The sequence below is a fragment of the Petromyzon marinus genome, chromosome 51 (assembly GCF_048934315.1).
Source record: "Petromyzon marinus isolate PM22_M1 ecotype Great Lakes invasive population chromosome 51, UKy_Petmar_22M1.pri1.0, whole genome shotgun sequence".
Lineage (NCBI taxonomy): Eukaryota > Metazoa > Chordata > Hyperoartia > Petromyzontiformes > Petromyzontidae > Petromyzon > Petromyzon marinus.
This window is the reverse complement of record NC_133717.1, coordinates 9326840-9339601: the sequence shown is the minus strand read 5'-3', so window position 1 is coordinate 9339601 and position 12762 is coordinate 9326840. Positions and strand designations below refer to the sequence as shown.

The 12762-nt window shown below is 50.9% G+C and overlaps 1 protein-coding gene across 9 annotated transcripts in view; it reads right to left on the bottom strand.

Moving 5' to 3' along the window:
- LOC116953300 (synaptotagmin-like protein 1) overlaps positions 1-12762 on the bottom strand; it is an 84139-nt gene that overhangs the window by 49901 nt on the left and 21476 nt on the right. The gene's annotated exons all lie outside the window — the stretch shown is intronic.

Below are 12762 nucleotides of genomic sequence, written 5' to 3'. Positions count from 1 at the left end.
TTATGGATCGCGCGAGAGTTATGCGCGCTTCAGATTGTAAAGTCGTCACGATGATTAAAATACTCGTGGGGGCAGGTTGATGCCGAGTCAACTGCAGCCGAATAAATTTTTGGGAAATTTCCGTACTTGAAAGTGCATCAAAGAACAAAATAAACACACGCGGTGAAAGCTCTCGGAACATTGATGACGCGTCAATCGTCAAGTTGTAGAATTTTAATGTTTCGTCGCGTCGAGAAGAACGATGTTGTGGCAACCTTACCGCCGAAAAACACAGCGACCCAACTAAAAACTATTTTTTTTTACTAGGCAAGGCCCACTGAGCTATGTAGCTCTTTTTCAGAAGAGACCTGGCCACAAATGATAGCCCTATTGAATGGCTTGTCACGTGGAAATTCATTGCAGACGAATACTGTCAACGCATGTTCATCGTAAATGCAAAGGAAAAAGAACCGGAGGACCCGGAGAAACATTCACACTACCACGGATGGAGGCATGCAAACGCCACATATACAGGAGGCGTCACGTCAGGGTCAGGATTGAACCCATGGCCTCCTGCGTACAAGGCGAGGGAGTTAACATCTCACCACCGCGGCACCCAACACGAGCAAAATCCTTCTGGTTTCCATCACGCCCCCTTCCCCCCCCCCCCCTTGTCCTTTGACTGAGTGGAGCTATTGAACAAAAGCGCCGTGCTAATGCCGGAACAATAAGCTGCGATTCCGGTAATTAATCCGAGCCACGCGGGGGAATTAAACAATAAACCCTCCTCTTCTTTTGTCTTCCCAAAGCCAAAACTGTGCCGCCGCGCTCATTCGGGGCTCGTGACAGCCGCTACTTTGTGCAAACACGAGGTCCGGCTCCCGGTGGCCTGCCGCTGGCCGCGAATGTTCCTACCGCTTCCCAGACCACGAACCTACATCTGTAGGGGGGGGGGGGGTAGACGGGGGGGGGCAACCGTGCAGCGACTCAATTCCTCCCGTCGCCGTTTTACCTGCGCCTTGCCGAAATCTCACACGCTCCGGGGGGGGGAGGGGGGGCAGGGGATAAAAAAAAATTACCCAAAAAACTAAAAAGTACGTGGAAGAGAGAGAGCGGGAGAGGGAGAGAGAGATAAAATAAATATATAAATGGTAAAGCAAATCCATTGCAGCTGCAGCGCGGGGCGGCGCTGTGTTGGACCGCGGCCAGAACATGGCAGAGCTCATTAAGTATCAACACGGCCTCATTTAATTTGATACGAGGGGAGGGGGGGCGCAAATGCCACCTCCAATATGTGGATGGAGGCGAGTGGAAGGGTGTACGGTTTCTCGCAATTATCCGGCTTTGAGACGACCTCCTCCTCTCTCCTCGCTCGTCGGGAGAGCGATGACCATCGCTATCTTGGTTGGTCATGCCCCAACCCTCCGCTCACCGCCCCCCCGCCCAGAAGGCCCAAAGGTCACCGCGAACGCCTGCCCTGCCACGTAAGTGGGAGTGAAGCGTCAGGTGGGATAGTGGGGGGGGGGGGGCCCTTCGGTCCCCTTCCTCCGCGCTCTCAAGGGACGACACCACCACCACCACCACCGCCGTTTGCTTTTACTTCACCGGTTATTTACTTATTTAAAGACGGCAGGGTATACACACAGGGCGCGATCGTGGCCGTCACAGCCACACGCGTATCAATGGGGGTGACCACCCGGGGTGCGATCTGGGAAATGACGGACGAACGAACCAGGGACAGGAAAAGGGGAAAACCCCAAAGGGTTAAAATCGTAAAAGACAGAGACGGACGGGAAAGGAAGGGGCGAGGGGGCGAGAAGTGCGCATTGGGTGGCAATAATCTAGCTCAGGAGGGGCCCCCCCCGCTATCACGCCGCGTGACACAAAATAAAAGTAACAAGAGTGATAACTTTTGATTTAAAACTTTCGTGACTGCAGGGATTCAGATTCTTGGATCTTTCGGTAAAGTCACGTAGAAGGGAAACAATCAAATAATAAAAATATCAAACAATAAAATTCTCAAGACGTTTCGACTGCAACACAAGCAATCATCATCAGGTGTGAAAACCACAACAAAAAAAATTGAAAAAAGTGGCGGTTTTTTTAACGTTAGCACCACGGAGAGCGATTTGGCAGTTATTCAGATGGACGAGTCCATCTATGTTCGGAAAAGAGGAGGGGGGAGACGAAAATAATGGATGTGGTCTGAAAGCCACCGTAAGCGTGAAAAATGAATTAAGAACTGAAATGGTTGATCAAATCCTTACAATGATTGCTAAGCCAGAATCCATCTTCTCGGGTTGAAATTGTCTGTGTTTGTACATGTGGATAGCCTCATGAATGAATCTCGCATGGTAGCCAGATGGCTTGCAAAGAACCTCTGTCTAGGAGAAGTCAATGTCATGTGAGCCTACTGAATGATAACAATGATCTGCCACGGCCGAGGTGTTGGTCCTACCGTGTTTTAGGTCTGCTTTGTGTTCACGAATGCGGTCCGAGACATGTCGTTTGGTTTCTCCATTGTAACTACTACCACAGAGGCAACTTAGTTTGTAGATGCCAGGGTACTGTATGTCCGGAATCACATCTTTTACAGACGGAACCAGATCACGGATTTTATGTAATGTGTTGAATCGGACCTGGATCTTGTGTTTATTCAAGATTTTGGAGATCTTTTTTGTGATCCCCGCAATGTAGGGTTAAGTTATGGTTTTAAAAGGCTCCTCAAGAGGGTCCTTCTTCATGGTTGGAGTGATAGCTTTGCGGATTGTGTAGTCGGAGTAACCATTAGCCTTAAGAGCTTAGTGTACGTGCTTGAGTTCACTGGCTATGTGTTCCTGGTCGGATATGCATTGGGCTCTATGGTGCAGAGTCTTGATGAGGGAATACTTCTGGAATGGATGGTGGTGGGAATCCAGTTTCAGGTAAGCATCTCCAATGTAACTACTACAAATCCGTGATCTGGTTCCGAACATAGATGGACTCGTCCATCTGAACAACTGCCAAATCGCTCTCCGTGGTGCTAACGTTAAAAAAACCGCCACTTTTTTCAAATTTTCTTGCTGTGGTTTTCACACCTGATGATGATTGCTTGTGTTGCAGTTGAAACGTCGTGAGAATTTTATTGTTTTATATTTGTATTATTTTATTGTTTCCGTTCTACGTGACTTTACCGAAAGAACCAAGAATAAGAGTGATAGCAATAATTGAGTACCGTTGGCAATTGCCCCCTTCCCGTAGCGCGTGGCTATCTAGAAGGTGCTGCGCTTCACAGACGCGGTCGGCAGAAGTTTCCCAGTGGGAGGGGAGGGGGAGATGTTGCTGTGTCATCCCAAATTACTATTTTGTGGATAATCATTTTGAATTTGGCAAATTTGGTCCACGACGCCGGCACACAATGTGGTCTACTCTTGTGAATGACTTCACGCGATATTCAATGTAAACCACACCCTACGGTAATAACCAGGGCGGCCTGCCGGATCCCGACAGCGAACCGTTGCAACAAGCGGCGAACGCGCTCCCACTAGGCCGCGCCAAAGACAAAGATCCCCCGTACAGCCTTAACAGACTGTTGGGGCAAGCGCTGCTAAGCGAGCACCTATGAACGTGGGCGCGGCACACGACGGGGTGGGTGGTCAACACCACTCCCGGCCGCCTTTGTCTCCCCAGTGGCGATGTTTACACACCGCGCCAGGTACTCATTCGAGGCCTAGAGTCAAGCTAGGGGAGGCCCAGGACCGGTTGGGACAATGGCCACCTGCGCTGTGCCGCGAGCGGGAATCGAACCGCTGCGCCGCCGCTCCCCGCCAGGGTCGGAGTCACCGCCAACGCGGCCGTACGCCGAGCAGACCCCTCCCGCACCGCCGCTCACGAGCGGAAGGTGGACACGTTGATGCCAGCGCGCCGAGCGGTGCGTCGCGTTGGGCCCGGATGCATCGCGCGCATCCAGGGGACGAAGGGGAAAAGAGTGTGGGGGGGGGGAGGGGGACGCGAGGCAACGCCGCCTTTATGGCCAATTTCGACGGTGATTCATCGTAATCCGCATGCAGTTTGGCTCATTACGCGTAAAAAAAAGAGAAGGCATATGGTTTTTAAAGTTGCAATCACCATCAACAGAGGGAAGGTTAAGTGCTCGGTGAAGCACGTTGCCGGGCCCCCCAGAGGAGCGCCCATAAAACAGTCTCGGGCCGGAGCGCGAATCGTAGACGGAGGTAACGTCCGCCAACCCCGCCGCCGATTCTAGAGAGGCCTTTGGACGATTAACTCCGCCGAAACCCAAAGGGGGTATATCGGCGCGTTCACCTGTATCGAGGCGGAACTTGGGGGAGTGATAAATAATAACAAGAATAATAAATCCTCCCAAAAACCCCGAACTGCCCTGACGCCCCCCCCCCCAAAAAAAAAAAAATACGGCTGACCGCTGCAGCCACTGGAACGGGCGTCCTGAATTCTGAGCATGGTGTGGCAGAGCAGGTGTGGGGCTCGTGCCTGGAGTGCGGAGCAGAAGGGAGAGGAGGAGGAGAGGAAGAAGAGGGGGGAAGGAAGGGTCTGGCGTGGGAGGAGTGGGGGAGAGTGGAGAGGGGGTGGGTTAAAGTTGGCGATCTGACAGATGCATTGCCCCCCCCCCCGCCACTTCAAACTCTGCTCCCAGCCAGAGAGAGCCCACTTCGGAAATTTTAATAACCCTCTCTTTGCCTTTTGGGAGAGTGCATCTACAAGCGATTCTTTGGTCATTAAACCCCTTTTTTAACCCGGAGCGTTTCTGCAACCTCTTTTGGCAGCATTTTATTCGCTATATTTCACTATTGGCAGTGTAATTATGATAAAAACCCTTATCGGGACCTTTTAAATTACGCTACGCTGTTTGATAGCATTATCTAATTACTTTCTTTGTTTACCGGTGGGGCAATTTGACTTAAACTCATTAGGAGATTTGTTTGTTAACATTTATATAACTCTTCCCTGCCATTTATTTAATTAATTGTTGTTGGGTATTGTTGCACGAATTGTTAAAACAACAAATTATGCAAATTTGCACGTACGTTATCGGCATAATACTTTAATCAGGGGCACAATCCGTCACGTGCTCATAAATGAACCGTTACTAAACGAAGCTGGCGCCACGTAAATATTTGCGCATTTGTTATCACGGGTCTTGATTACAGCAACAGAAATATCTGTAAGAAAGGCAGGGGAATTGTTGCACCGGTTTAGTTTTATTTGTGGTAACGTTCATACCCGCTACCCCGACCTGACATCTGTGAAAAAGAGCTTCATAGCTCATCGGATTCCTCCAGCAAAAATTAAATATTTTAATTCTGATTCCATGCTGCTGCGCTCAACGTATTTATACATTTAATTACCGATCCTTTATTCTCCGGCACTGTCACCATCCGAGATTCTCGCACAGATCCAGACGAGCGCTGGCAAACAGAGTGGAACAACGTGGACATCCTGAACAAACAACCTCATTCAAGACCCACACATGGCACCACCTGGCAATGACATTCCTCGAAAACACCGGTGGTGTAACCAACAAAACGCATCAAAGCTTCACCAGGCCAAGACGCACCGCCACACCTCCCCTTCATGAGCGGGAAATTCAAGACAAGCCACTGTATAACGATTGTAGCCACGTGATCCAAACTATTGACCACAAAGAGTGAGCCACTATCGTCTGCACTCCTACGAAAAAATGTATCCTGGATCGCTCTCCTCGAGGTTAGCAGATCTTGACAGTGGCTTGTAAGCTCCTGAGAATATTGCCATATGCAAGAATAGAATATATAATCTTCAGCCTTAATATGCCACCTGCTGTATGTATTCAAATATAGTGGACATCAGTGACATGAGCTTCGTAGCTCAGCGGATTCCTCCAGTCTAAATTAAGTTTCTGAAATACTTAAGCATTTGATATATTTTGAGTTGTAAACCTATAGAGGAACGACACGTAGATTTAGAGCACATGCCCAGGTCAAAAGAAACAAATAACAAAAAATTGTTAAGGAACAGAAAGTGAGATTTGGGCAGGACTCAGGACTCATGGCTAGAAGGGATGACGACGGCCGGGAACAACAATGGAGTGGCAGCCAAGGGGAATGTCAAGGCACGTCCAAGTGGCCGTTCAGCGCGCGGAGATGGAGTAAACAAATCGACTTGCATGAAAGTTTTGCACGGATTGTCGCGGCACGAAACCAAATTGGGATGGGGGTTGTGGATTGGAGTGGCCTTAATCCAGCAGTGGATTGATCACGGCTGACAAACCATGATCTCTACTATATTTAATGATTTCGTGCCAAGCCCCGGAGCCATGCGAGGCTCTGTCACCATTGTCCACAATGGCAAAAAGGGGGCAATCGACTTTCGACGATTTCACCGAATCCGTCCACCGCCGAAAATACACGCCGTATTAATTTCCCTATTCATGTTTTTTTTTCCCTTAGATGGAGGGCACCGAGCCATGGCGTGCGGCACAACAATGTGGGCTCATACAATGAGGGCTGAGAAGGCAGGCAGGCAGGCAAACAGAGAACGAAGAAGGGGGAAGTGGGGACAGGGGAGCAATGTCTGGGGGAAACACCACAAACGGCCCTTGTTGGGCGCTCTCAAACGCACCTTTGTCACCGGCGCGGCCCTTTCCACGCGCGCACGTTGGATCGCGGCAAAGGTCACGTTGACATTGGACCGTTGTGTTTGTTGACCCCGTCGTCCACAATTGGCAGCGAGGTTTGTGAGCGTGCTCGGTCGGTGTGAACCGCGTTTTGGATATCTGCGCGCCTAATGAGCAACATTGTCACCGCGGCCTACTTGACTTCCGCTGGAGACTGGCGCGCGGTCTCTTCTGATTGTACATCACCATCATCATCATCAATCACAACGAATCCCCTGCTGGACGATGATGGCCTGCCCGAGTCACCGCCATCCCGTCACAGTTCCACGATGCAGCAATCCCACCTCTCGCCCGCACGCCAGCCGATTTCGTCACTCCATCTCCTTGATGGGGGTGCTCTCCGTGTATTCCTCTCAACGGCGGCCACTCCCGACGCCGTTATCGACCATCGGCCATCGCTCCCCTATGGCGACGGGTCCGACCCCAGCACACTTATTACCGACGCTGTGAACGACGTTCTTTAATCTGCGTATTTTCTCTGCTCCACGTTTACCCCCCCCCACCCCCCCCACCCCTCCGCGTCTCTCATTGTAATTCCAATTGTGCGCAAAGTAATACGCTGGAACCAAACGGCGCTGGGCCGTGCCCCGACGGCTGGCTGACAAACGCTACTCATTCCAAATTCCGCGCGGCACCCCCTCGTCATGTCAGATCAAAATGCTCTTTGACTCTGCGACGGTAACCTTGCAGCGGCACTTTCCACGATGTCAGCGCCATGAAAGGGCTCGGTATAAATAACGGCGACGGTGATGAACTATGAGCGTCGGGCAATTGTGCGATTGTTTCGGCGGGGCCACTTAACTGGTGAGTGCGTCAGATTGACAGGCAACGAGCAGAAATCCTTCAGGAGACGTGGATCGGTGGGAGACCCTGCACGTACAAACGTCGTGGGGGTGTGATGGTGCTGCAATGTTCGCCATGTGTATTTTCACACCGGTTGGTTGAAGTAAGGTTTAAATAAGAGGAGGGCTTAGCACCCTAAAACTCTTTCACCAGCTCTGACCGGGCGGTGGTGGCTTTACTCGCCTGTGGTCCAGCAATCTGGAGGCGAGGGTTTCTGGGGATCACCACCCGCACTAATGCTGTGAATTCCCTCCCTGTGGGCGTCAAGGAGGTACTGTCCTGTGGCTTCCAAGGAGAAGGCAGCACAGCGAGTGGACGAATCGCCATCTCTTTCCACGGCGGCGAGATGTTAACCACCTCGCCTGGTATGCAGGAGGTTTGATCCTGACCCTGACACCTGTATAAAGGAAGGTTGCACATATCCCCCTGATCGCGTGGATTTTCATCCGGGTCCTCCGATTTTTCCATTCACATTCAAATTTCCACGTAAAAAGCCACGTCCTTGAGCTATCATTTGTGGCCAGGTCGCTTCTGAAAAAGAGCTATATAGCTCAGTGGCACTTATCTGGTAAAATAAAAATAGTTCGTTGGTATCTGTATGGGATTTCTCCAGGTGTTCTGGGTTTCCTCGCACTTATATCATAAATGCTCATCATTAATTGTCTGAAAACAGCTTAAAAAAAACAATGCAGCAGAACCCTCCTGAAACGGAGCCATAAGACTCAGTGTGGCTTTCCTGGATAAATGTTCGCACGCAAGCCACATAGCAGGGCCTCTCTGGCAGCCTCGGCCGGTTGGTGCGCCCTGTTTTGTCCAGTTTTGTCTTGAGAGGGGCCTGCTGTTCAACACACCCGTACTGGTGAGAGGGGCCTGCTGTTCAACACACCCGTGCTGGTGAGAGGGGCCTGCTGTTCAACACACCCGTGCTGGTGAGAGAGGCCTGCTGTTCATCACACCCGTGCTGGTGAGAGAGGCCTGCTGTTGAGGGGCCTGCTGTTCAGCACACCCGTGCTGGTGAGAGAGGCCTGCTGTTCAGCACACCCGTGTTGAGGGGCCTGCTGTTCAGCACATCCGTGCTGGTGAGAGGGGCCCTACTGTTCATCACACCCGTGCTGGTGAGAGGGGCCTGCTGTTCATCACACCCGTGTTGGTGAGAGGGGCCTGCTGTTCAACACACCCGTGCTGGTGAGAGAGGCCTACTGTTCATCACACCCGTGCTGGTGAGAGGGGCCTACTGTTCATCACACCAGTGCTGGTGAGAGAGTCCTGCTGTTCAGCACACCCGTGCTGGTGCGAAGATGGCGCCGATGATGGTAGCCTCAGCCGGTCGGTGCGCCCTGTTTTGTCTTGTTTTGTCTGTCAAATCAGTGTTTTGCCAAGATTTTCGGAGTTCTCTAACAAGAGACGAACTTTTATATATCAGGGAAACAACTCCTGTGGATTTAATTCCTACTTTTCTGCTTCCAGCGGCAGAATTAGTAGGCATTCTAGTCAATGCCGCGCTAGGCTTTGCTCAAGCAGCGAAACGCCGCCCAAGGGGTAAACGGTCGGGGGCTCTAGTACAGCTTCGCAGACGCGGGATCTGAACAGTGCTTCCGAGCTTTTTCCTCTCCAACGTACGTTCACTGTACAACAAAATGGATGAACTTCAGCTACTGATGGTAAAAAACAAAGACTTTCTTTCATCTTCTGTTTTGTGCTTCACGGAGACATGGCTGTGTGATTTGATTCCGGACACTTCGCTACAACTAGCAGGATTCCATCTTGTAAGATTGGATCGTGACATTGCACTCTCCGGCAAGACGAAAGGCGGTGGTATTTGTTTTTACATTAACAGTGGCTGGTGTGTAGATGTCACAGTGATTCTGCAACATTGTTCTCCACTCTTTGAATCAATTTTTATAACCTGTAAACCGTTTTACTCGCCTCGCGAGTTCGCGTGGCTCATTTTGGTCGGAGTTTATTTGCCGCCTTGTCCTCAGGTTAAAGAGGCCCAACGCATGCTCGCCGATCAGATTCTGAGTGTGGAGCGAGCAAATCCAGATTCGTTGGTTATCGTACTTGGCGACTTTAACAAAGGTAATCTCAGCCACGAACTCCCCAAATACATACAATTCATTAAATGCCCAACCAGAGAAGGGAACACTCTGGATCACTGCTACACTACAGTCAGTAGAGCCTACCACGCCGTCCCCCGAGCAGCACTAGGACACTCTGACCATGCCATGGTCCACCTGATTCCTGCATACAGGCAGAAACTAAAACTCTGTAAACCTGCTGTGAGGACATCTAAACAGTGGACCAGTGAGGCTGTGGAAGATTTGCGGGCGTGCTTAGACTGTACTCACTGGGATATGTTCACGACTGCTACCAATAGTCTGGATGAACTCACAGAGGCTGTGACGTCCTACATCAGCTTCTGTGAGGACTGCTGTATCCCAACACGTACTAGGGTGAACTTTAACAACAACAAGCCCTGGTTCTCAGCAAAGCTCAGAAGGTTGAGGTTGGAGAAGGAGGAAGCGTTTAGGAGTGGGGATAGAGACAGATTCAAGGAGTCGAAGAACAGGTTTAGCAAAGCGGTGAGAGAGGCTAAACGACTGTACTCAGAGAGACTAAAACACCAGTTCTCTACTAACGACGCTGCTTCTGTCTGGAGAGGGCTCAGGCAGATCACCAACTACAAACCCAGAGCCCCCCACACCACTAACGACTCCCGCATAGCCAACGACCTGAACGAGTTCTACTGTAGATTTGAAAGACAATTGGACTGTCCTGAACCACCCCTTCCCACCCAAGAGGCCCCATCCCCCACCCATACTACAGAGACGACTCTCTCCTTTCAGGAGGGAGAAGTTAATAGACTTTTCAAGAGGCAGAATCCACGCAAAGCAGCCGGGCCGGACTCTGTCTCTCCAGCCACCCTCAGGCACTGCGCTGACCAGCTGTCTCCGGTGTTCACCAACATCTTTAACACCTCCCTGGAGACATGCCATGTACCAGCCTGTCTCAAGTCCTCCACCATCATCCCTGTGCCCAAAAAGCTAAGGCCAACAGGACTAAATGATTACAGACCGGTCGCCCTTACATCTGTGGTAATGAAGTCTTTTGAGCGCCTGGTCCTGGCACACCTCAAAGCCATCACAGACCCTCTCCTGGACCCCCTTCAGTTTGCCTACAGAGCCAACAGATCTGTGGACGACGCAGTTAACATGGCCCTCCACTTCACCCTACAGCATCTGGATGCCCCAGCATCCTACGCCAGGATCCTGTTTGTGGACTTCAGCTCTGCCTTCAACACCATTATCCCTGCCCTGCTTCAGGACAAGCTCTTCCAGCTGAACGTGCCCTACTCCACCTGCAGGTGGATCACAGACTTCCTGTCTGACAGGAAGCAGTGCGTTAAGCTGGAAACACAAGTCTCTGACTTCAAGTCCATCAGCACCGGAACACCTCAGGGCTGCGTCCTTTCCCCACTGCTCTTCTCCCTGTATACCAACAGCTGCACCTCCAATCATCTGTCCGTCAAACTCTTGAAGTTTGCGGATGACACCACCCTCATTGGGCTGATCTCTGGTGGGGATGAGTCTGACTATAGGTGGGAAGCTGACAACCTGGTGACCTGGTGTAGCCAGAACAACTTAGAGCTAAATGCTCTAAAGACAGTTGAGATGGTTGTGGACTTCAGGAAGAATACAGCCCCACTCACCCCCATCACCCTGTTAGACTCCACAGTCAAAATTGGAGAGTCCTTCCGCTTCCTGGGCACTATTCTCTCCCGGGACCTCAAGTGGGAACTGAACATCAGCTCCCTCACCAAGAGAGCTCAACAGAGGATGTACTTTCTACGGCAGCTGAAGAAATTCAACCTGCCAAAGACAATGATGGTGCAATTCTATACAGCGATCATTGAATCCATCCTCACCTCCTCCATAACCGTCTGGTACGCTGCTGCCACTGCCAAGGACAAGAGCAGACTGCAGCGTATCATCCACACTGTTGAGAAGGTAATTGCCTGCAATCTACCAACCCTCGAGGACCTGCACACGACAAGGACCATGAGGCGAGCGAGGAAGATTGTGGCCGATTCCTCCCACCCTGGACACTCTCTGTTTCAGCTACTCCCCTCCGGCAGAAGGCTTCGGTCCATCAGGACCAAAACCTCAGGCCATAAAAACAGTTTCTTCCCATCTGCTGCTGGCCTGTTAAACAAGGCCAAGGGCTTACACTGATTTTAACATTTTATCTACATAATGATACCTTGCCGATATTAACGATGTTAACCTATTTGTATTTTTTTATTTTTAAATTATATCTTAAAGCTATTTTATATTCGATATTTATTCAATTTTATATACTTCAGCGCCTTGGTGTTAGTTAGACTTTTAACCCTTATTATTATAGTAAGACTTGTTTAATACTTATTTAAGATTTTAGATTTCTATATGTTGAATGTATGCACCATCCTGCCAAAGTAAATTCCGTGTCGGTGTGAACTTTCATGGCGAATAAAACCTTTTCTGATTCTGGGAAGGCAAGGTCGCCCACGGGCAGAGCGAGTGGTGGACGGATACCATCGGGAACCACAATCGGCCACACGCTCTACCAGCGGCAACCTTGGCCTCCTCTCACTTCCGTACATTTCCAAATTTGTAAATTTCTATAATCATAATGAAAAATTCTAATTATTATTCCAGCCCACTAAAAAAATGTATTTCAGCTGCCCTAATGAATATTTTCACCCGCCGCTTATGACGTGCAAAGCGTGTGAGCGACTGAGCGAGCGACTGACTGTGCGAGCGACTGAGCGAGCGACTGACTGTGCGAGCGACTGAACAAGCGACTGACTGTGCGAGCGAGCGACTGAGTGAGCGACTGAGTGAGCGACTGAGTGAGCGACTGACTGTGCGAGCAAGCGACTGAGCGAGCGACTGAGCGAGCGACTGACTGTGCAAGCAAGCGACTGAGTGAGCGACTGAGCAAGCGACTGACTGTGCGAGCGACTGAGCGAGCGACTGACTGTGCGAGCGACTTAGCGAGCGACTGAGCGAGCGACTGAGCGAGCGGCTGAGCGAGCGGCTGAGCGAGCGACTGAGCGAGCGACTGACTGTGCGAGCGACTGAGTGAGCGACTGACTGTGCGAGCGAGCGACTGAGCGAGCGACTGAGCGAGCGACTGAGCGAGCGACTGACTGTGCGAGCGACTGACTGTGCGAGCGAGCAACTGAGCGAGCGACTGAGCGTGCCCGGAGAGAGTGACCGACCACCCTG